Genomic DNA, 25,528 nt, shown 5'->3' with positions numbered 1-25,528 from the left:
TTTTGGGGTTTACCTGAAAGATTGATGCCAGTTATCTCTCAGCTCAGTTTATGCTGGACCACAATCAGCCTCCAGCTTTTCTCCTTCAATCTCAGCTCCAAATGATTCTGTCACCCTCCCTCTCTGCACATCAGCCCTAGTCTCCCCTCCCCCCCTCACAGTACCAGCCCTGGCTGCTGTTCATGGGGATGGGCTTGGCTGCCTGCCTGGCCCCATGCCTGGAGCTGGCACTGCTGGCCAGGGGCGATCCCAGAGGCTGTGGTCCCTGTGGATGCTCTGGCTCCAAAGAGGGATCAGGAGCTGATCTATCCTGTAGGCAGTTTCGTGAAGCGAGATCAGGTAAGTCCCTGGGTCTTCTCAGGTTTACTATCTACCTGTTATGGAAGATAATGACCATGACGGGCTAAACCACACAAGGACACAGGGTGACTGGAGACAGGAAAAGGAGAGAGGTGTGTGAATTAGTGTTACGGAAAGAAAGGTGGAGGGCTGACTAAGGGGAAGTGATGTGTGTGATGTGCACAGGGCTGCACGCTTCCTATGTATCATCCGCCTTTGACCTCACAGACACCTAGAGCTTGTCAGAGTTTTTACAGATGAGCAAACCGAGGTTTCTTAACTACTAAGCAGGGGAACTAGGAAATAAAACCAGCCTGTCAGACTCCAAAGTTCACCCTGTGGGAAAGTTTCAGAGAAGCGGGTCTTGTTTGGTCTTTAAATGACTGGAAACACCACATGGAAAGGAAAGAGTCAAGAGTCAAAGGGTCAATCTGGTTGGTCCATGTGGAAAGGAGATTTAAAACATTTAGTAATAGTGGTATCTTTTAAATTACACATATGTACTGAGGGGATTCACGTTAACTGTCACATTTAACCCACTACAAACCATATGAGGAAGATACTACAATTCTTTTTACAGAGAAGAGAACTCAAGAGTTTAAGGGATTTGGCCTCCAGTCCCAGAGCCAGTCTACAAAGGAAAAGGGATTCAAATCCAGGCAGTCTGATTTCTACACTCTCCATTCTTCATCACTGGCCTCACTACTATTCTCTGCTATGACGTGTCCCAAAGATACACCTTTCTCCCATGGAGATGGGTACATTAGCAACACCTAAGTGTACCAGAGATACAGAGTAAACTCCCAGGAAGCCTTGGTTCTGGTCTGGTATCTCTAAGCAGTGTGGGACATTGAACAAGTCACTTAACCTCGCTGAGTCTGTGTGATCCCAACATTAAAATGAGGAGTTTAGACTAGTCCTTCCAAGTTTAATGTTCTGGGACCACCTTCACTTTTTGGCATGCAAAGAGGCTAACGATCAAAATTTGCAAGACTGCTTAGTAAACAGTTCTCTCTTGCCCAAGCCTATCAGACCCAAGAGAAAATAAGACAAGAAGTCGTAAAAGAGGAGAGAAAGCGGGGGCTACTCCAGTCTGAATAAGGGGTGAAAGATTATACTATTTTTGCAGGTCTGCCTCTCTGTAGTCATCTTAGTTTGATCTCTTCAGGGTCAGCAATAGGCCCTGGCATATGGAAAACAGACCAGAGCGAGCTGGCTCATTGCTGCAGCTGGTTGGGTCAGGAAGGCTCACTCAGAGGAATGCTGTGTTGGCTGCTAATGGGGAGCCTGTCACCCAAGGAACAACCTTGTGAAATGAGGAGCTAAAACACAGGAGGCAAATGCTGGCACCAAAAATCAGTGTCAACAAGGCACTTGCAATCTACTTTGAGACTTCCTGGAGAGAAGGGACCAGTCTGATTTAACCATCCCATTCTGTTCCCATCTAGTGTCTATTCAGAAGCAAGAAACCACTGACAAATGCTGGTATTTCTATATAGTGACAATGAGAAACCCCTTTCCAACTTTCATCAGTCTGTGGAGCCAGCTGGGTGCATGTTTTTATGTCTTACTGTATATGCCAGACACCCAAGGGCCAGAGAACATGATTTTCTCAGACAGCTTTTCTCCAACTGCCAGGGGCTAATGCGCTGTACTTGCAGAAACCATCCCCCCCTTGGGAGTCTCAAAGGAAGCCCACAAGAGCCTCTTGATCCCACCTGGCAGCTACAGATGCTGAATGACCTGAGAAAAAGATAGGAAATGGGTGGTGGCCATTTGTAAACTACTTCCTAGAAAGTAAACTTGCAAAAATAACAAGGAGGTTAAGAGTGAAGGAGTACTTTAAATGCAGAGTCGCCTGCTGTCACTTGGAACTTGGGCCTTACAAGATCACCTTTGGAGATTAGGTCTTACCCAGAGCTACTTGGGAGGGAAAGCTGTTCCCTCTGCCAAAGCAAACGAGACCCGTCTGCTGCTATTTTCATGCTTTTAAAAGACTTTTTGTCCTAAAATGTACTACAGCAGCAAGCTAAGACAGCACTTCCAGTTAGGGTTGGATAGGAACACATGACTTTCTACATCAACAAATCTCAAAAGCGCAAATGAAAAGAAAAGGGCTTAAAGAAGGCGTGGGGGGGGGGGGGACTTAAAAAAAAAACAAACCAACTGGTTATATTTCTATAAAATAATCTTAGGTCACATGACTAAGACCAGCCAGCTTTCCACAGAGTAATTTTCTTTTTAAAGTGTTCTTACTGTTCCTTACCTTGCATACTTCAAATATACTAGAGTAAGAATATATATCCAACTAAGGCCAGAGGACTGAGGCCAGTATGGGCTGGCTAGAACAAATACCACTTGCCAAACGCAACCAAGCCAACACACGCATGTACTATAAAGTTTCCAAATACCAAATAATGAAGCATTTTTGGTCTCTGAGCTCCAGTAATGAGCTACATGTTTAATCCCATATGACTCAAAATAACCAAAAAAGGGCCATATCATTTTACTGACCCACACTTGGAATCTTTTTGCTGTCACTATTGATCAGGACAGACTACCCACTTATGTGCAAAGCGGGCATCATTAAGGGGCACCAGATTTCTAGGTTGACTACTCTGTTTCTGTACAAACATTTTCAATTTCCTTCCTGGTTTAAGACCTGAGGGCTGTCTTGGATCTGTGCTCTGTGGCACTGTAGTAAAAATGGCATGCCTGCTTGCACTCTTCATCTCTGGCTCTACGCTGCTTGTTTTCTTTCTTAGGACGCAGCAGCCTCATTAGGCCCTGCTGAAGGTAAACCAGTCATTAGGCACTAATTCCCAGCTTCCAGTTAGCATATGGATACCAGCCACCCTAGAGGCTTACCTGATTGTGGCTGATTAGTCCTCAAACACCCAATTACCACATCACCTGTGCACTTTTCAGTCTCCTTCTGAGGAATTCAGTAGTCACAAATTGAAAATTAGTTAACTAGAGATCAGCTTTGTTTTTTGCCCCTAAGTAAAAGAAAGGCAAGAAAGGAAACTGAAATGAGTCAAAAGATGAGGAAGCAACCCAATATAAAGATGATAAATGACTGCATCCAAACGTCTAAAGGGGCACCAAAAGTACCACAAATGTATAGATGTGGTTTCTACAGCCACATTTCCTCTAAGAATGCCTCAGGTTCATCATGTGGTAACTAATCAATCTCTTAAATGTCTGCTAATTCTTTAAAAAAAAAAAATCCAAATCCATTAAGGCCACATTTATCAGTTTTTTCCTAGAGGCCCATGATGGAAGCTGACTGCTAATGCACAGCAGACGGGAAGAAGCAGAAGGAGAGAAGAGCTGTATAATAAAAGAATATCTGTTTTCAACCACATCAGTAAACTGGTCAGAGAAGTGAGGCCACTAAGGCTTTCTTTCCTGCTGCCAAATTCAAAAATATTACATAGTTAGTCTGTAAAGTTTAGAAAATAGAAGCATAAAGATAAAAAAAAAAAAAAAGTCCCCTAGTATCCCACTACTTACAATTAATATCTGAGTATGTCTTTTCAGTCTTTTATATGAGCACATATGGATGGCACAAGTAAAATACATACATGTCCATATTATGCACATGGACTTTCAAACAAATGTGGGGTCATACCGTACATTCTATTTTGTAATCGTTTCCGTTGAACATTTTTTCATATAAATCTTGTGCTCTCATCCAACGCTTTTAAAGAGCAGCATTTCAATGGTAGTACTGGTATCACCACTAACACACTAGTTACGTTATGTAACCCAGAGACTATTTATAGCCTACTATTCATTCTGTCAAAAATTCGGTGCTGTACTGCAGAGGGTGTGCAAAAAAAAGGTTGAGAGGGGCACCTGGGTGGCCCAGTCAGATAAGCGTCCGACTTCGGCTCAGGTCATGATCTCACAGTTCATGGGTTTGAGTCCCATGTCAGGCTCTGTACTGACAATTCAGAGCCTGGAGCCTGCTTCATTTTCTGTGTTTCCCTCTCTCTCTGCCCCTCCTCACCTGTGCTGTCTCTCTCTCTCTCTCTTTCAAAAATAAATAAACATTAAAAATTTTTTAAAAAAAGATTGAGATTCTCTGTTGAAACTATTTAATATTCAGATAAGTCTTCCCCTGAATGGAGGTACCATAATAGGCTGATTTATGTCTCACTGTTGGACATTTAGCTTGCTTCCAATACTTCACTATTATAAATAATACTGTGATAATAAACAGAACAGGCAGTTAAAACTCAGCACATTTATAATTATTTCCTGAGAATAAATTCCTGTAAGTGGAACCAACAGATCAAAGGATTTGCAAACACACACACACATATACAATTCCAATCTGAATTCCAAAGAATATCAACTTGTATAATGGCAATGTACTGGGAGTGTATTTCTCCCAACATTATCTCGTGATATTTGTCAACTAATTCAACCTCTTTTGAAAAATCCTTACCAAAAGCACATTAAGACATTATATTGAAGGGGAAATATCAAACCACCAAAGGAGAATGGAAACAGGTAAAGAAAGATCACTTGCTTCACTGTAAATCACATCAAAAAGGCTGACAAATCCAAGGATTCTGGCTTCAAGGATTTCAAGACAGTGTTGTTAAATGATGCGGAATGGGGGACAGAAAAAGATTACTTGTAAGGACACCTTTTAATTCTATCTAAATTGACACCCACTTGTCTGCTTCCCCAGTACCTAGGCTCTGCATCAGGTGATTACCTAGTTTTCACTAGAAGAGCCTTCTCTTGAACTCTTGGCCACATAGTTCAGGGGCTAAGAGTTCACCCAAGAGTTGGGTGGGGTTCATAATGGACTATGTGACTCAGGCCCACCAGAGCCTCACATGCCCTTGGCTTCAACTGACTGGGTTAGGGTTATGCAAGAGACCTAAGCAGACAGTGAATCTTAGCACTGCAAGTATGGGAAGTTGGAGCTGCTGTAGTCATCTTGAAAGAGCCACCAGAGAAAATAATAATGCCTATCAAAGAGTCACTGTGAAGATTAAATGGTCCCTTCTTATCAAATGGGTCTCAACTTAAATGTATATAAGACTCAAGAATAAAATCACTGCCAAGAGACAAGGATAAAATGAGTTTTCAAGGCATTATCTGTACCCAGAATCCAACTGTACTACCTAAAGTCAGATCAAAGCCTGAAGTCCAGTTATGTGAGCCAATAAATTCTTTTGCATAAACCGGGTATCAGGTTTACTGTCACAACAGAAAGAGTCCCTACCAACACACTGCTATGTCACTCCAAAGAAAGAAGGTCTGATGCCTAGGCTCTCTGATTCATCATCCAGAACCAATTTACTAGGCCACAATTTCAACCCAATACATCAAAGGAATCCATTAGCTGAACACCAGGACCAATAATCCCAAACTCAAGCAAACTGTAAAATTCTATTACAAGTGGGTGGGCCACTAGGATGCCATTTAAAAGTTGATGTTACTAATGAGCAAAAGAACCTCTCCAACTGCAATTTTTATCACCTTTGGCCTCCTTCAAGCAGACAGGCCACAGAGCACTTAACAGCTGCTTTATTCTGTTGTGTACACTTTCTGTCATCTTCATGTTCCCAAGGAGGAACCTCCTCCCAGCACTCAGACACCACGTGTAAAGGTGTAAAGCAAGAGCTCCTGGAAGTCTTCCTCTGTATAGTAACAACATGATCAATCTTCTAGCTGAAATAGGTATCTCATCTAAACCACATCCTATGAAACTGAAAGACCAGATCTGACCAGAATTTGACTGCCCTCTTGGTTTCAGTTACTATTGCTGAAACCATTTCTCTTTGGTTTCAAGCACTGAAGAGCCTATTTAGAAAGTATTCCGGTTTTTTGACATCGAGCCCCATGTTGGGCTCCATGCTAGACTGGAGCCTGTTGAAGATTCTCTCTCCAGGGGCACCTGGGTGGCTCATTCAGTTAAGCGTCCAACTCCTGATTTCAGCTCAGGTCTTGATCTCACAGTTAGTGAGTTTGAGCCCCACATGGGGCTCTGCACTGATAGTATGGAGCCTGCTTGGGATTCTCTTAATGGATAAAATAAACTTAAAAAAAAAAAAAAAAAGATTCAGGGTGCCTGGGTGGCTCAGTCAGTTGGCATCTGACTTCAGCTCAGGTCATGATCTCACAATTCTTGAGTTCAAGCCCCATGTCGGGCTCTGTGCTAACAGCTCAGGGCCTGGAGCCTGCTTCGGATTCTGTGTCCCCCTCTCTCTCTGCCCCTCTGCCACTCCCGCTCTGTCTCTCTCAATAATAAATAAACATTAAAAAAAAATTATCTCTCTCCCTCTCTCTGCCCCTCCCCCGCTCATTCACACGTGCACCCATTCTCTCTCCCTCTTGAAAGACAGCAAGACAGAAAGCAATAAAGAATTCAGGTTTTAAAAACTGTGACAGTAAATGCTCATTTTTGTGTGTCTTTATTGGAAATCCATTCCCTGCAGGTTGAAACTTGAGGTCCCAAGGTTTGGGCTTTTTTTTCCCCCCAGTTATTTATTTCACAGATGCGTACTCACATGGCATGAAGCCAAAGTATTCATTAACACTTGTAAAGATAAGCAGATAATTAAATCAAAATAGACCCCTATACCTGATGGCTGGGATCACAGTATTAGAGACTTGGTAAAAGACACATCTGATGATTCCAGCCCAGTTCTTGCCCACTTCCCGCCCATATTGACCTGCCAAAATTGCTGCCACCAAATGGTCACTGCAAAGCTATCAAAACTCTGCCCTAACAGCTAGGCCCTATTTTCATAAAACCGATTATGAGGAAATCCTAAAATAAAGCAGCAGTACCATAAGCTCTTTTGGTCATCAGTATCTTTGAAAATCTGATAGGACAGCTTCGGACCCAGAATAATCTGTAGATACATACAAATACACGCAAAGCTTGCATCCAATGACTGAGGTCTATGAAAATACATGGAACTTTTCCAAAATGCATCAGGATTTTATCTACACTGCAACCACATTGGTTCTGTCCATCCAGAAAACCCACTTGCAGATAGTGTAGCTCCTACAGCTGCCCCAGTACAGTCTCATGCCTTCGGAGAAAGGCAGGACATGCTCTGCACACAGATGACTGAGTCTGTACAGTTCAGCTCTGTCTGCGCCCAGCACATACTTAATCACCCGTGCCTCAGTTTTCTCACCTAAAAACTAGGAAAATCAAAGGGTCACCGTGAAGAATAAATGGCTCCTTCGCATCAGGTGGGACTCAGTTCTAATGCTGAGATGCCTTTACTGTTCAACCAACCTCAAATTCCATCTCCATCCAATCTGACACACTATTTTATTTCTTCCCAGCACATTCCACTCTCTGAAATTCTTGTTAACTTACCTGTTGTCTGCTCCCACTACTAGAAGGCAAATGCCACAGGAGCAGGGATTTTATCTTATTCACCTGTTTGTCCTGTGCACCTAAGTTGTGTCACATAAGCAACAGTTTGATAAATATCTGTTGAGTGAATAACAGTCGCTGAGATCTACAAACACTTCTATACAAGGCACTCACTAGTCTATGTACATTAAGTGTATTAACTCATGATTGAATAAATGAGGAGTCCAACATACTTAGCACTGTCCCTAGCACAAGTTAGAACTCAACAACTGGTAGCCATTTATACCAATTCTATGATGTTACCAAATACTAAAAGGGGGTTAAGCCCTAAGTATGGAGAATTTAATTTCACTTCTCCAGAACTGCTTCCTAAGGTCTAACTTCTCCTGGACTCCTCTCCTCCCAGTACTTCACTACCTTCAGAGAGAAGAGAGAGTAGGAACTGTCCCCTTATTCCCTACCTCATCATTTCCCAGATAATGTAAAACACAGCTTCTCAGCCAGCATATACCACTCTCCACATGCCACAAGCTAATTTTCACCTCAAACCCAACAAGAGCCAAAGTTAAAGTTGAAATAGAACATGTTCATCCTGTCGAGCCTCTCTTTAACCTGCACCCCAGTCCCTTGGAAAAAATTCACATTAATGATGGATATCAATATCACTCCGGCCTCTCCTTTTACCAAGGGAGAAAGTCCAAAGAGTTCATTCAAGCCACTGCCATGTGGCACTCTAGGAAGCTCCAAAGGTTTGCCAATCAGGTGAACTCCAGTAAAAAGCCTTCTGGTGCTGGTCTGAACTAGATCTTCTCTACCTCAGTAAACTAAGGCATCACACATTTAAGGTGTTTGGAGATGCAAGAGCAAAACCCAGCAGTTTTCTTGAATACTGCATATTGAACATGAAGGACACACAGCCATTTTATACTGCTATTCCACTGTTGTATTTACTAAAAGTCGCTTGATGACACAGTGGCTTTTAACTCTGAGGGTTCAAGAGCATACCTCATCAAAGATAGTAAGAGATACGGACCATCAAGGTCCTGCATCTCGTTAGAACCACAGGGGACAACGGACTATGTTTTAGATGACAGCAAGAAAAGAAAGGCCAAGAACGAAGGGCCTTCAAAGCTAGATGCATTTGCCAAGAAAGCAAAGGGCAGATTCCACCTCCGCTGGCTGGCAGGCAGGCCCACACATTCTGCTTAACCATGTGAAACAGCTAGCTTTTGCTCTCTCCGCCCCCGGGCCCAGTTATGATATTTGGGTAGCAACACCAGTGACTTTTCTAGGAGAGTGTTTTATAAAAATAGAGCTTCCAATTTTAGGTCTAAAATTGAAAAGAAAAATAGCCAGAATTAGAAATCTGTTTTAACACAATACATTGAAAATTACAAGTTTAAGTGCTGGTAGCTAAGGACGGGGATCACACCACCACATGACTTCTCAGTGAGTCACAAAAAATAGTCCAGGTTTGTTGAACAGTGGACACCGGTAATAAGAGTTAAAGAGGTCCACTTGTGTCAGATGATGGAAAACCAAACGGACACTCCTGTATTTGTTTCAGCAACGGCAAAACAGACACAAATGAACGGCAGCAGCAATTTACAAGACAGAAATGTTCATACACCTTTTGTGAGGCTAGTCAAAGAGGAAATATTTGAAACCCTGAATTTGACTCATTTTACAAAAGTTAAATCAGTTTAACAAGAAAAAAAGTCCTCTACACTATTAATAAATCACTAACTGAAACATTTCTGGATTTCTAATAGCCATTCTTGATTAACATACCTTTGTGTCAAAGCAAAAGCCAAGTGCAGGCATTTCACAGCAAACTGCTACCCTTTCAGTTATGAGAACCACTCTGGTGGAACTAGATGGGAGCAACAAGAATTAATCTTCAGGCCTAGATGGATACTGTCTTGATAATAAGACAATAAAGACCTCCCCAAAGGGCTTCTGGGTGCCATAAATTATATAACGAATCCACTTCTGCCAGGCAGCCAGGATTAACTCCTATTCACCCAGGGCACTACTCCTCAGTATCACCAACTGGCTCATCAAAATGAAAGTCATCATCCACCACTGCCCTGAGAAAGGCACAGCACGTTTCTCACTGCTCATCAGTTGGCTGACACCAACTACTCACTGCAAGAGAAATCAACCTAACAATCTTATAAACAAATTTGATACTTGTTTCTTGCAGGCCAAAAGTTTTTTTTAAATCCAGAAAGGAAAGTATTTTGTTGGTTTCTCCTCCAGTAAGTTCTCCTGACTGAATTTTTATAGGAACTGCCTATGCTGACATTTTATTATAGTAGACAATTTGGTTTTTTTTTTAATTTTTTTTTTTTATTCATTTTTGAAGGAGAGAGAGAGAGAGAGAGAGAGAGAGACAGAGCATGAGCGGTAGGAGGAGCAGAGGGAGAGAGACACAGAATTCGAAGCAGGCTCCAGGCTCTATGCTGTCAGCACAGAGCCCGACGCAGGGCTCAAACCCACGAACCATGAGATCATGACCTGAGCGGAAGTCAGACGCTCAACCGACTGAGCCATCCAGGCGCCCCTATAATAGACAATTTGTTATTTCTATTATGCATTCAAAGCTTGAATGCATTATGTATCCTTTACTCCTATTGAACATAAACATTCATGGCACCAAAGCAGATAGCCAAAAATAACACGTGCACAGAAGATAAAGGATATTATTATTATTACATCTTAGATTACAAGTTCTAAGAAGGCAGGGAGTGTGCATGGTAACGTGAAAAGAACTAACTGGCACCTAACAAACATTTTCTAAAGAATAAGCACCTACTTTGTACCAAGCACACTGCACAAATCTACCTACATGCATGGTACTAGCCAGTTTTACACAATCACGTCCACAAATGCTTACATGAGTTTTACAATGTACTACCCAACATTTTCAAAACATTTTACACATATGAACTAATCCAACAATCATACCCTAGTAGGTAGGTATTATCACTGTTTTATAGATGAGAAAACTAAGACAGAAAATACCAATAACTTATATAAGGGCACACAGCTAGCAAGTGGCAAAGCTAAAATTCAAACCCATGTTTTACTGTTTTTCATAATTAAGGATAATGCTTTTCAAACCCACAGTTTTTAAAATATGGAAATTTACACTAACTCTTTCAAAAACCATACTAAAATAGTTTTTTGGGGTGCCTAGCTGGCTCAGTAGGTAAAACATGCAACTCTTGATCTCAGCGTTGTAAGTTCGAGCCCCAAGTTGGGTACAGAGATTACTTAAAAATAAAATCGTTAGGGGTGCCTGGGTGGCTCAGGCAGTTAAGTGTCTGACTCTTGATTTCGGCTCAGGTCATGATCTCACAGTCCTGAGACTGAGCCCCGCGTCGGGCTCTGCACTGGGCATGGAGCCTACTTGGGATTCTCTCTCTCCTCCCCCTCCCCCGTGTGTGCTCTCACCACTCTTTCAAATAAAATAAAATCTTTTTTTTTTTTTAATTTTTTTTTTTTTTTTTTTTCAACGTTTATTTATTTTTGGGACAGAGAGAGACAGAGCATGAACGGGGGAGGGGCAGAGAGAGAGGGAGACACAGAATCGGAAACAGGCTCCAGGCTCTGAGCCATCAGCCCAGAGCCTGACGCGGGGCTCGAACTCACGGACCGCGAGATCGTGACCTGGCTGAAGTCGGGCGCTTAACCGACTGCGCCACCCAGGCGCCCCTCAAATAAAATAAAATCTTAAAAAAAATTTTTTTAATGTTTATTTATTTTTGAGAGAGAGGCAGACAGAGTGTGAGCAGGGGAGGGGCAGAGAGAGAGAGAGAGAGAGACACAGAATCTGAAACAACTCCAGGCTCTGAGCTGGCAGCACAGAGTCCAATGTGGGGCTTGAACCCACGAACCATGAGACCATGACCCGAGCCAAAGGCAGACGCTTAACCAACTGAGCCACTCAGGCGCCCCAAAATAAAATCTTAAAAAAAATTTTTTTAAATAAAATGAATAGTTTTTGTGTGGTATGTATAAGCTTTCAGTTACTGTGAAATGAGAGACAGAACAAGGTCAGTGCCTTCCACTTTAACTGCAGCCTTCAGTGAGAATGAACACTACCCCCTGACCAAATACACATGTAAATACACATATAACTCAAAAGTTTCATGAAGCAATATTTACCTTACCCTCACTTCTAGGATGCACTATAATTTATTCCTTTTCTTTAATTTGGTTTTTAACTTTTGATTATACTCACTAGATATGACCCACAGTGAGAAACTCTCAAGATCAAACTTAAAGGTCCCCTTCAATAGCCTTATTGTGCCAGACAGAACACTAGGCATTTTAGAGTCATGACAGCAGTTAATCCCCACATCTACCCTACGAAGTTGGTACTGCTGATACACTGAAATAATCTCAGAAAAAACCCACTTTACCCAAATCCCTACACTGTGGCACAGAAAAGCTCACCAAACTGTCCATCTGCTCCCCCAGTTTCCCAGGTTCTTTTCAGTGAGGTGGGGAAATGTGTCTATTTCTGGCCAATGAGCTGTAGGCAGTTGTGATTCTTATCGTTTCTAACCCTAAACACTGAGCTGGCACGTGACATCTCAGCCATCTTTTGCCCTGCCATGGTGACCAAGATAGTACACAAGAGTGGAATCTTCATTAGCCTGGGCCTCTGAGTGACTGTATAGAGCAGGGCACCCTTCAGCCTACTGACCCATGCGGGACATCCAAACAATAAAGTTTTATCAGATTAAGGCAGCCTTTGTAAATTCTTACTCTTGACTATCTACCCATCCTCAGTAATTCTACAGTTCAGGCCCCTGACATCTTTATTGGAGCACCCTCACAAATAGTTTCCCTACTTCTGAGATTGCTCCCTCCAACCTCTTTCACACTGTCACTGGAATGATCTTTTACACACACACACACACACACACACACACACACACACACACACACACACACACACACACTTGACTATGCTGTGTCCCTACTCAAATTTAATAGTTCCCCTTCACCTACAAAACACAATCCCAAACTCAATAAGGCATACAAAGAAAGCCCTTCTGAGTCTGGCCTCAACTACTGTCATTCCCCCCATCTCATATATTCCCCATCCCTCAGCCATAAACACCTGCCATTCCCCAAAATGCCACCGCTTCTCATGCTTAGGTTTACACATCCTGTTACCTCTACTGAACGCCATCTCACTCTCTGGTCTATGTCTGTCAAGCTCAGCTGAGATTTTTACCTCCCACAGGACTCCTCTCCTGACTCCTTCAAGCTGACCTAGAGCCTTTCTGCCCCTCCACATCTTCATTTATGGCACTGATATTTTTTGGCAACGGTTTTACATTTTCTACTTGTTCTTATGTCACTTTTCCTACCACATCATAAGGGCCTTAAGAACAAGATACACAAAAGGCACTTAAATGTACCAGAGTGAATAGCGGGCAACCTATAAACACATGTTGTGCATCCAATCCTAGAGTCAGTCCTTTAAGAAAAATTCAGACCACACACACTTCATTTTGAATACAATGGTGAAAGCATCTAATCTGAAGGCCAAATTTTTCTAGGTTACAAAGCTAGTTTTGAGTTTCAGAAGTTCCCTATGAATGATCCACATTCTGTCTGGGAAAGCTGGTCCCCTTCTCATATACGTCTAATTTGAAAACTATATAGGATGGTTCTTCTTAGAATATCTTGCATCTGTTTGGAAACTGAGAGTGCTATTAACAGTGTGTTTTTAAAAGTTTTGTTGGGGCGCCTGGGTGGCTCCGTCAGTTAAGCGTCCGACTTCGGCTCAGGTCATGACCTTGCGGTTTGTGAGTTCGAGCCCTGCGTCGGGCTCTGTGCTGACACCTCAGAGCCTGGAGCCTGCTTCCAATTCTGTGTCTCCCTCTCTCTCTGCCCCTCCCCTGTTCATGCTCTGTCTCTCAATAATAAATAAACATTAAAAAATTAAAAATAAAAGTTTTGTTCTGTTAAGCTGCTACTGTAATCAAAAGCTCTTTCACTTCAGTGGGCTGAGTCAGAAGCATTAAATGCAGGAGACCTGCAGAACTTGGTGTTGAGTGAGTCAACTTAAGCATTGTATGCAAATGGTAAAGCGACAAATCAGACTGAGGGGAAACTTAGGCCAAACTACACAGAGGGAAGGAAAAACTGTATCCTTCCAAATGGGGAAAAGGCAACTGGAAAGATTTTTACCTGTTGCATAACATTTTATTATCTCTTTCTGCTAGGCCAAACAATGGTTTTGAGCTGGAACTTAGAAAAGCAAATGCCCTGACAAACTAAGTAATTCTGGTTCTTTGATTAGGGAGGTTTAGAGTTAAGAGTTAAAGCCGGCAATTATTATTATTATTATTTTTTTTTACTTCAAGTTACCATGAAAGTTCAATTTCCAACAAGAATTAAAATGTTAGTCTTCCATGAGAACACCAGAGTAAGTCGTCTTACTCCAGTAAGTGCTGGAAACATGGAAGAATGACTTGAGAAGGTTTGGAACTCTACCACTGTTTGTACATCTTTCATTCTGACTCTAAATTACATTTTATCTTTTTAAATGTGTGATCTTGAATGCTTACACTTCTGTGGAGATTCTACTACCATGGAGATAATTATTTGTATGACTGGGAAAGAATAGTATTTCATGGGGCTCTCATCTTTAAAGGCCCAACGACTCAGCTGCCCACAAGATATCTTAACCAAGACTCATTGATCCAATGGCAATTTTCCAAGAAGAGAAAGAAATAAACAACCTCACTCTAGCTTTGCAAATCCTAGTCTACAGACCAAGGGCAAATGTCACGACTCCTCTCCATCCCCTTTTAGGATTTCCCCCGACTCACCAGCAATAATATATAAGTAATGACTAAACTCTGCGCCAAGGAAAATGGACTCTGAAAGACATCTACAATGAGTAAGGCAGTCTTGTGAATCTGCACAAAGGATGAATGTCATCTATGTCATGAAACAGATTTTACTGGAGAAAAAAAGATTTTTTAATCCTGCAAAATTATAGGCCTGAGTAAAGGCTTTTTCCCTTTCCCAGTGTGCCCAATACCACAAGTCACCACTTCTCTCAGGAGACAAAACTGTATGAATGACAAAATGAAAATTTACCAAGTATTGAGGGCTTCTGGCTTGGAACGTTAGATTTACCTCAGTTGGGAAACATCTTAAGAGTTTCTCATTATGAAATCAAGTAGAAACTCTGTATTAAATAAATGAAGGAGGAAAATCATCTTGGGCTACATCATTGTCACCACTGTGCTCAATTTTGACCTCATCTTGACTATCTAGATAACACATAGCACGAAAGGTAATAGACACGGAACCATCTTTATAGCAATTCTTTTAAATTACAATTTGAAACATTAAACTATTACACGGAACTATACCAGATGCATGGGCCTTTACGCTGAAGTAATTACAGAACACTATCACTTGCAGAACACTGGCCAACAAGCAAAGTAGATAATGAAAGATGACAGTGTGAAGATACACAGAAAATGTCAAGGGAACACAGGTAATTAAGATTCAAAACAAAACAAAAAAACAATCTCGAGAAAACAGACTACATGTGAAAGCAACTTTCTTGGCTCCTATTATGCAATCAAGATTTCAGTTTTATTCTAGGGTTTTACTTAAAAAGAAAGCACCTCCCACAATACTTTTCTTTCTTTCTTTCTTTCTTTCTTTCTTTCTTTCTTTCTTTCTTTTCTTTTCTTTCTTTCTTTCTTCTTTCTTTTTTTTTTTTTTTTTTACCATTGCTCAGTTTACTTCTCAAGACCCCCACTGAGTTATGAGCCAATAAAACAAAAGTGAAATAAAATTTTAAATAAAGCTTGTCTCAGCGTTTAACTTCATTTTAGGGCAGGTGTCACACTATACCTTTAAAGAAGTTACCAGTAAGATTAAGATAGGGCACAGCCTCAGCCTTCCAGAACCTAGAATACATGCACTAGCATGCATTCAAGAGAGAGGGCTGGCAATAAATAAATAAATAAATAAATAAATAAATAAATAAATAGTAAGTAGATAGATCGATAAATAAATAAGTAAGTAAGAGTGAGAGAGAGCACGAGGGTTGGCTTTTTCTCCCTCCCCAACAGAATAGGTCAGAATCCTAGCTGCTTCTATGTGGAGTCCCAACCCCAAAAAGTGAAAGGAAAAAAGATCAATCCAGGTTGTAGGAAAACTGCTTAGAGTGAAAGAGAAAGCATTACTACTTATTTTTCATTCGTTAAAAAAAAAGCCACCACTACTAACATCTACAATATTTAAAAAAAATTTTTTTTTCAACGTTTTTATTTATTTTTGGGACAGAGAGAGACAGAGCATGAACAGGGGAGGGGCAGAGAGAGAGGAAGACACAGAATCGGAAACAGGCTCCAGGCTCCGAGCCATCAGCCCAGAGCCTGACGCGGGGCTCGAACTCACGGACCGCGAGATCGTGACCTGGCTGAAGTCGGACGTTTAACCGACTGCGCCACCCAGGCGCCCCAACAATATTTTAAATTCTATACAGCCTACTTACGGATATCTTCACCATGAATGCAGAAATAGAAATTTGTCAATTTGCTTGAGTGAGGCAAGTCTTTAAATCCACTCAAATTTGAACCTGTTCTGCTGTGTCCCCCAGAGGACTTCATGAAGGTGTGGCACGGGAGCAGAATTAATGAACCTTAGAATTACAAACTTCAGCCTTTCCTAGACAGCCTTTATGATCTTACATATCCATTTACCATCAACTATTGTTCACCCAATATTTTTCTCAAAAGCATAAAAAAATCATATCCACTTTAATATTATCTTAAGCAACACTATCCATGAAGTCACAGGTCTGGGCATGCTAGTTTTGTTTTCATTAATACACAGTAAAATACAGAACTAGTAAACAAAAAGGTCTCATCTGTGTACCACCAAAAATCTTATGTACCATCAATAGTACAAAAAAAACACTTTTGCGTGCTCATTTCAGCAGCATATACACTAAAAATATAACCAAAGCCACACTTTGCGAAACAGTGATTTCATCTCAAATCCTTCATGTCACAGTTAAGGAAACAGACTCAAAGAGGGCCTGTAACTTGCTCAAAAATACAGAATAACTGGTGGTGGAGCCCAGACTAGGATCTAAGTCCAGTGGTGGTCCCACCAGAGTAGAATCTCCAGATGGGTGAGCTACAGGGAGAATCAGAGAGCTGGCCTTAGGGGAGTTCACCAACAACTGAACCTCAAGCAGCTGGTAAGCCCTTTACCAGTGTATCTGGGCTTTTCACTTTCTCTGAGAAGCACACACACAACATAGTACTTGGCTAGCTGACTCTCCAAGGTTTTTCTAGACTGGCTGAAATAGACTCACTGTTTCCTTCCCAAAGTCTCATGTGATTATGCCCAATTCAATGCACTCAAGGTATACTGCAAAAGATAAAAATGTCTCCTGGATCAGTTTCCCTTTTTTTTGGTTTAACAGTACCTTTGCTACTGAGCCCCAGTGCCCATTGCTAGACTCCTGCATGCTCTATAGTTTCAGGGAGATTTTCCATCTCTTAGTTTTAGGCCAGCTCTGGAAATGGGCTGGAAGTTTCCATCACAGAGTCACTCCTATATTTCCCAGATACCCAGAGCAGGTTTTATTTTCAAGTGACAGATAACCTGTGTCTACTGTGTGCCCAGCAATGTTTTATACGCTGTCCTATATGTCTCCCTACAAAAGGAAGTAAAATGATATAGTTCCTGGCCCCTTGGGACGTGCCAACCCAGGTGAGCTTAGCTATGTATGCACATAGCTAATAACAGCTGATGTCCTTAGATGTTTTTGTATATATATATATATATACATATATATATATATGTATATATATATATTCGCATGCCAGGCACGGTGCCAAAGCCTTCAAATGGACTGTCTTACTGACTTACAAGTATTTGCTATGATTATCCTCCCTTTATACATGAAAAATATAAAAAAGAGACTTAGAGATGTTAAGTGGCTCATCCAAGATCAACATTTAAGTAGGTGGTAAAGTTCAGACTAAAACCCAGACTAGGCTGATGCTCTTAACCAGTGCACTATGTACACCTGAATCTTTTTAACTTCACACCAAAAGAAAACATGAATATTGTGTAATTGATTTCTTATTAAGGGAGCTCATTTCTTGCACTAGGCAAGTCTAGAGCTACAGCACCTGTGAAATCCAAGAAACTATAACACATTCTGAAAATGCCATTTCATATTGACTGAGGGAGAAGTTTGTTCTTTTGTAATCTGAAGCTATTTAATTTGCACTCTCTTGACCAAAACCTCCATCAAATTAACAATAAATGCATACTGTTACTTCTCACCTAAATTAACTTTAGGTAGCCTTCTCTAGGTAGCATCTACTTATGGAATGCAAAGCTGGATTATTAGTGTAGTAGAATAAGAAAATATATTTGGTCTCTGTCCCCAGTTTGTGCCAGAGCTCCTAAAACTCTTGGTATGTCCTTACAGATAGAAGTGTCCTTTGTTATTCATCAGGATCCTGGTTGGACCACACTGGAACTTATGCTAATGAGGTGACTCAGGGTGGGCCCTTAGACACCTTCACGGCAGAGGCTGGCCTCACCAGAAAGAGCAGACACAAGATTAAAAGGTTGGAACTTTCAGCCTCATCTCCAGACCACCGGGAAGGGGCGCAAAGGGTGGCTGGAGTTTAATCACCAGGCTGATGATTCAATCAGTTATGACTACATCAAGGAACCTCAACTGAAACTAAAACCAGGCTAGGGGAGCTCCAGGCTTGGTGAACACACTGATGTACTGGGAGGCAGCAATAACCAAGGGGGGACATGCAAGCTGTACCAATTCAGATCTTGTCTTATGCCCCTCTTCCAATTGGCTGTTCCTGGTTTGTATCCTTTATAGTGAAACTGTAATCATAAATACACTTTCCTCAGTTCTGTGAGTCAAATGTTCTGGCAATTATTGAACCTGGGGGAGGGAGGTTGTGAGGAACCCCAAATTTTTAGCCTGTCAGGCAGAAGTGCAGGTACTCTGGGGCTACCTGATACTTGTGGCTGGTATCTGAAGTGGGGCAATCTTATGAGACTGAACCATTAACTTGTGGGGTATGCACTCACTCCAGGCAGTTTGTGTCAGAATTGAATTGTTGGACACTCAGGTTGTGTCAGAGAATTGTTGTTGGAACATAATTAATAACCTCAGAAAAAGAGGTTTACGTTAAAACCAATCTAACTGGTGCTCAGAAGCCACTTCCCTGCTTGATCTAATCATTAAATCTATAGCTGTCACCAATTCAGAGCCCTACTTGACATTTTCAGTGCAAGTAGAAAATATGGCTCTATGGACAGATCTGCAAGTACCTGGTAGAATAAAATTTCTTTTAAAAGAAGAAAGCTCATGGACTAATTTGACCTGCTAAAGAAAACATGGAATGTTGTAGAAATTGAAACCAAAAATGATTATTCTTTAATAATTTAAGTTGTGATTTATTCCACATTTATTATAGTCTCCATGAGATTCTCTCCCATGAGAGAATCACGAATTACCTCGATAGTTTACATTAACTGTTCCCTCTGGATAGCAGATGATGCTAAATGACAATCACCACCGCCTAGTATTTGCTTCATTTGTACTTTTACCCAAACTCTAATGTGACCAGGGACATTACATTCCCTCCTGTTTATCAACTTCTGATTTGTCAAAAGTAAAATCAAAAGAGACAGAGATCTCAAAAAACTTAGGCCAGCACTCAGTAAGCAATCTTTAAGACCAATCTGGTCAAACCAGATACTGCATCCCTGCATTCACCCCTCCCCATCAGAAATATACTTTCCAGTAATGGGAGAGAACACTTGTGGTCAGAGACCTGGTCAGGGCCCCTGGATTACCCAACTCTACAGGTTCCCCGTCCCTCTCCTTGGGAACACTGTTCCCTGAAGTTGGGCAATCCTGTGGGCCTGCTCCTTCCCTACCCACTCTTCCCCCCCTAAGTGCCATCGTTAGTGTTTTCTACCCTTTCCCAGTTGGACCACCAATGGGCGTTTCTCTTCACTCTATATATACACCCAGTCCACAATACCACTACCACCACCCCGACCACCTCGCCTTCCCAAAATCCTTCCCTACACACCCTCTTCTTCCACCACTGAACCCACCTATCTAAATGCCTTCAGGGGGCACTTCACTGGCTCAGTCAGTTGAGCTTCCGACTCTTGATTTCAGCTTGATTTCAGCTCTATTTCAGCTCGGGTCATATTCTTGGGTTTGTGGGACTGAGTGCTGTGTTGGGGGAGGCTGCTTGGGATTTTTCTCTCTCTCTCTCTCTCTCTTCTCTCTGCCCCTCCCCCCAAACTAAATAAACAATAAAATAAAATAAAATAAAATAAAATAAAATAAAATAAAATAAAAGCCTTCAAAAGTCTTTAGACTTTTCTCTTTCATAAAATGTTAGGAAACCCGCAAACTTTTCCTTACCATAGGCATTAGCCATAACTAACTGTTTTGCGTAAATGACTGAATAAATGACTAGTTGTTTCAAAAAAAACTAATTTACTAGAGAAAAAGAACCATGGAAACATTCTAAAAAATGGAAACAGGGGGGCGCCTGGGTGGCGCAGTCGGTTAAGCGTCTGACTTCAGCCAGGTCACGATCTCGCGGTCCGTGAGTTCGAGCCCCGCGTCAGGCTCTGGGCTGATGGCTCGGAGCCTGGAGCCTGGAGCCTGTTTCCGATTCTGTGTCTCCCTCTCTCTCTGCCCCTCCCCCATTCATGCTCTGTCTCTCTCGGTCCCAAAAATAAATAAAAACGTTGAAAAAAAAAATTAAAAAAAAAAAAAAATGGAAACAGGGCACTCACTCTATCACTTCTCACTTTTGAATTCTACTCGGAAGCAAGAAAGTGTCATTCGAACTGAGAAAAATGTCTCCTCTGAGGACCTGGGAATTCCAGCGTATCCACGATCCTGCCACCTAGAACCCAGGCTACTAGAGTGCCAGCCCTCACTGCAGTGGATTCCTACCCTTCCCTTTCAGTTTAAAGAGCAGCCACTAGGTAATCAAGTAGATATAAAGCTAGAGTTTAACTGAAAACAAATTTGCTTCACAAAGAAAAAAAGAAAAAAAGAAAAAAAAAAAGGAATGTGGCCATTGTAGTTCTTTCCCAGAGCTGTTCTAAAACTGTTCTGTCAATGGATATACCCAGGTTTTCCTGTTCGGCTTCCAGGGCAAGTCACTGGGAAAAGGAAGTAGTGTATTTGGTTCAGCATTTTGAATAGGTATTCTCTACAGCCCACTGGCTTAAGAAATTACAGAGATAAAGCCTCAACTCCTATTTGAGAGAACTACTGTCACTTTCAGGAATACTGAGGAGAAAGGGCCAGCTACTTACAGGTGCCATTACTCACTTATAGCCTCATTTCGCATATGCTTCAAAGGTGGTTATAAGGAGTCTTCTCTGAAAGAACAGCAGTTTGTGACAAAATGTTTGAGTAAAGAGCTAAGAATATATAAAAGACCAAGCAGCAAGGATTTCAATTCAACTCAAACAAACTAAGTGCCTACAAAGACACATATGAAGTAAAACAAAATTAGCACAGAGAAGGCCCGATTCTAGTCCTATAGTTGCCAGTACTCCGCTCTGTAACTTCAAGCAAGTTTACTGTAACCTTTCTAGATTTCCATTTCCCAACTAAATCACCGCTTTTCAACCTGTTTTTGGTCTCAGAACGTTTTGTTCCATTGAAATCTTCTGTGGAAGCCCAATATAAGAGAATATTAAAGTTAACTTTCACAGAGTGAAGCACAGTGGGCTGAAATGGAAGGGAGACAGCAAAACTCCCTCATCCCAACCACAAATGTACTCCAGCAACGACCCACAAGAGTTCCACAGAGCCCAGTTTGAAACAAACACCACACCAGATAGTAAGGTTCTTTGAGGGTCTTTTTCCGGCTTCTTCCTAAACTGGAGAAAGAGGAATGAACTGCATTCAATACATTAAATGCTATCACTTGACTCTTACTCAGAATCAAAATTATAGATCAAACACCAACCCACTTTAAGCCAACACTGGAGAGACCAAACCCTTCATCAACCAACAAGAACTAAAAACTAGAACCAAACTCTGCTGTCCTGATAGGGTGGAAGCAATCTATTAATAAAATAAGGGGAGGCAAGTCTTTCCAGCACACTGTCTCCTAGAATGACAAGCAGAGACTGGGGCAGTAGCTACAAAAGATGCTAAACAACTCTCCAAAAACAAAAGTCCTACACTATGCAGGGGGTACTATCCAAGATCCTCTGTCAGTCATATCTGGTCTGGCCTCAGTTACAGAATTATTTCCGGTCCTCAAGTCCTCAGGTTGAGCCCTCCAGCAGAGCATGGCACAACAGGGACAAAGAGAATGTTTCCTATAGCAATCTAAGCTTCCACACTGCAATTCAGCCCAAAACCCAACAACACAGCACAGCTCAAAGGATAGTCCTGAGCAAAGCCACACCCTCAGGAAGTCAGGAGGAGTCATTAACATGATGCCTACCTTTCCATGCACTCAGGCTGGTATATGGGCACTGGCCATAGGTGGCTTATTTTGCCACAACAAGGGCTAATCACCATCTCAACACTGACTTACTGATCTTCCCTATTCTGATGTACAGTATTTAAATAAAGTTTCATTCACACACATCTAAAAGAAGATCATGTGGGACTTTGTTTCCCCCTCCCATTTTTTCCTTTCAGCACATCACAACTTCAAAGAATTAGAGTTTGAGCTTCCAACTCTTTTTCTCATTATTTTACTAAATTAATATGTTGAGTTATACTTTGTAATCGTTAATTAAATGGTGAGGTACTGTGATAATCTCTTTGTTCTCCCAAAAGAAATAAGACCTTCCATCACCTAGAAAAACAGACACAAGAACCAGTGAAACTAGATTTGAAGTGAAAGACACTAACTCAAACTCACTGGTCCTTTGTACAAAGAGCTTCAGAACACTGTGCAACATTTAGGGAGAACTGATCCTGGTTCACTGGTATCAACATCTGTAAAGAGACACAAAGAAGTAATTGTAAGTTATCAAGAGCCGGGGAAATAGGAGTTACCACGTAATTACCATTGTTTCAATCTGAGTTACCACATCTTCACCTCAAAACAACTGGCAGCCAGTGTACAATTAACTCTTACTGCAGCACAGATACCAAAACAGCAAAATCAGATTAAGTCTACTGCAATACAACTCCAAAACTAAGTGGCATCAACTGGCCTCCTAGGTTGCCCACCTCTCAGAAGAGTTTGTCCAAAAGCCCCCAAAGTTCAAGAAAGAAATCAACTGGTACCCTAGATTAAAAGGCCAGCTCAACTCCAAGACTCCACATTCATTTAGATTGGTGGATTCTTTCCCCAAACACAATCAGTGGCCAACGTAGGAGTCAATGGCTTCTCCCCATGTTCAAGTCCCCTCCTACATATCCACCCCCTTTCAGAAATTAGAAAAGAGCCACTAGTCTACAAACTAGCTGATAATATTTCAACCTACAGGATATTTTCATAGCTGAGTTATAATAAGCCATTGAAATGAAGATGAATAGTAGACAGCTTAATAATCCATTGGCCAGAGCATCTGAAGCCCAGCATTAGCATACAAAGTCCAAAACTCTTTAACCTAGACATATATATATATAACCTATATATATTTAACCTATATATATTATATATATATATTTAACCTATATATATCATATATATATTTAGCCTATATATTATATATATATATATATATATATATCATCAGTTCTCAAATCTTTGACTTAGTCTGCAGTACAGAAGAGTGGAGTCTATTGTTTTCCTGGTCCTAGCTGTTCACTTCAGTCACTTGCTTGCTAACTAAAAGACTTTCCATTGGTATTCAAGTCGGAATTCAGTAATTCAGTACCAGGCTCTATTCCACCCCCCTCATTACCCTGAGGACTGCCCAGCAAGCCCTGTTCATTAGTTCTGGCAATCCACCTACCAATTCTACTAAAGTAGCAGAACTTAAAACAGGTGACAAGTCCTCAATTTCAGATTTGTTTTCCCCCAAACACTAAAAGGTTTTACTTAGCATTTCTAATACCGACTTTACTACAAACAGCCCAAGCAACATTTAAGTCTCTCAACCACATGGCTCAAAGGGCCAATTCACTCAAAGAACACACTAGTCACTGTTGTGGGGTTCAAAAGAAGAAAACAGCGTATTCTTTCTGTTTCAGCCCACTGTGACATGGCAGAAGAGGGCCAAATCAAGGAGGAGTCCTGATTGGGCTTCTCAAGTGGACAATCTGGTCAAGGTGAGGCTGAAAAGCAGCTATTGGAGATGAATGGCCCCAACAGAAGGCAAAAGTAGGTTACATCCCCTGGTTACATGCCAGCCCAAAGATGCCGACATAGTGGGATTCAGCCCACAATGGTCATTTATCTACTGTAATCCACCGAGTGAACTTTTAGCACCAACCTACACCTCAGCTCAGTGTTATTAGTCATCAGGCAGACCAGACAAGAGTGGAAATGTTGCAACATAAAACCTGCCTCCCTACAAAAAACAACTTCAAACTTAGATCCTGATGGACATCTTTGTAGACCAACGGGGTTATATTATTATCACTTGCCCAACCTTCAACCCTAAATTCATACACAGCTGGAAGCAAAGGAGGATTCATTTACTAGAACATATTCAGGGTACCCACTATGCAATTTTAAATAGCATACAAGACAAAATCCTCTAAGGAGAAAAAGTGTGCTCTCAGTTGAACATTTTGCTGAATTCTGAACACAGCTTGACATTTATCTGCCAGAAAAGACCCAGGTGACCACAGACGGCTCCTCTCCCACTCTCAGCAGGGCAACTTTTTTTTTTTTTAATTGCCAACAGTCCAACAGTACCTGCAAAACAGTAAGTGATAATACTCTACGAAAGGAAATAGAATTGATCAAAAAGGAGCATCACTTTCTATTTCCTTCTTCTTGCTCTTATTTTGCCTACCTGTTCTGAGCCTAGCCTCTACCTCTCTGACCTAGACTTTTTTCATTTCCTCTTTGCTCACTAGGCTCTGGCTGTTACGGTCTCCTCTTTCCCATCCTCCCTCACCTCCCTACCCCCTTTCCACCCCACCCCTTTCTTCCCAGACCCTGGAACTTGCCAAAGTCACTTCAGCCAGTTTCTGCACTAGCTAGTCCGAGAAGCTGGAAGGCTTTTCCCCTATATTTGCATGGCTGGCTTCTTTTTATTTAAAGCTCAGCTTGAGTGTTACCTCCTCAAGAAAGGTCTTCCTTGACTGCATCCCAATCACTTTCTATCACATCACTCTACTTCCTTCAGCATTTATTAAAATCTGATTTATTTGCTTATTTATTCTCTGTCCCCACACTCTCTAATGTAAGCTCCATGAAAGCTCAGACCTTATGCTTGTGTTCACCTTTGCCCACCCAGAATGCAAAATACTGGCTAGCACTTACTTGCTCGTCAATAATGCTTGCTGAATGAATGAATTTTGGACTTTTTATACAATGGTTCCAAATCAATTGTGAGAAAAGTAGTCATTCTTTTTGTTACAGTTCTGTGAAACACATAAACAAGCTGTTACTTGTACAATCAAGGCATTAAATATTCTGTTTTATCAGGCTTGAAAGCCCTAATGAGTCGGATGGGACCCGTTATGATAATTCTCCTAGCAATATGCATATAAACTCAGTTATAGAGGGCCAGGATTTATGGACACTTTCTAATCAAAGGATCCCTAATATTTAGGCACTATCTATTAAAGTTCTTCAGAAA

The 25,528-nt window shown here is 41.4% G+C and overlaps 1 protein-coding gene across 23 annotated transcripts in view; it reads right to left on the bottom strand.

Moving 5' to 3' along the window:
- The window catches only part of DCUN1D3 (defective in cullin neddylation 1 domain containing 3), a 42,186-nt gene that overhangs the window by 14,588 nt on the left and 2,070 nt on the right, over positions 1-25,528 (bottom strand). For 2 of the 23 annotated variants that reach the window (XM_086692861.1, XM_086692852.1), the window contains exons 2-5: positions 25,210-25,310; positions 24,463-24,636; positions 22,674-23,380; positions 3,208-3,338 (exon numbers count right to left, since the gene is read on the bottom strand). The exons of 4 other annotated variants lie outside the window; for them this stretch is intronic. The gene's annotated coding sequence lies outside the window, so the exon portion shown is untranslated. 17 more of the 23 variants (XM_086692856.1, XM_086692860.1, XM_086692864.1 and 14 more) reach the window with 17 other exon arrangements.

The sequence above is a fragment of the Puma concolor genome, chromosome E3, assembly GCF_028749965.1.
Source record: "Puma concolor isolate L17-30 chromosome E3, mPumCon1.1.hap2, whole genome shotgun sequence".
Lineage (NCBI taxonomy): Eukaryota > Metazoa > Chordata > Mammalia > Carnivora > Felidae > Puma > Puma concolor.
The sequence above is the reverse complement of the archived record's forward strand: the minus strand, read 5'-3'. Positions and strand labels throughout refer to the sequence as shown.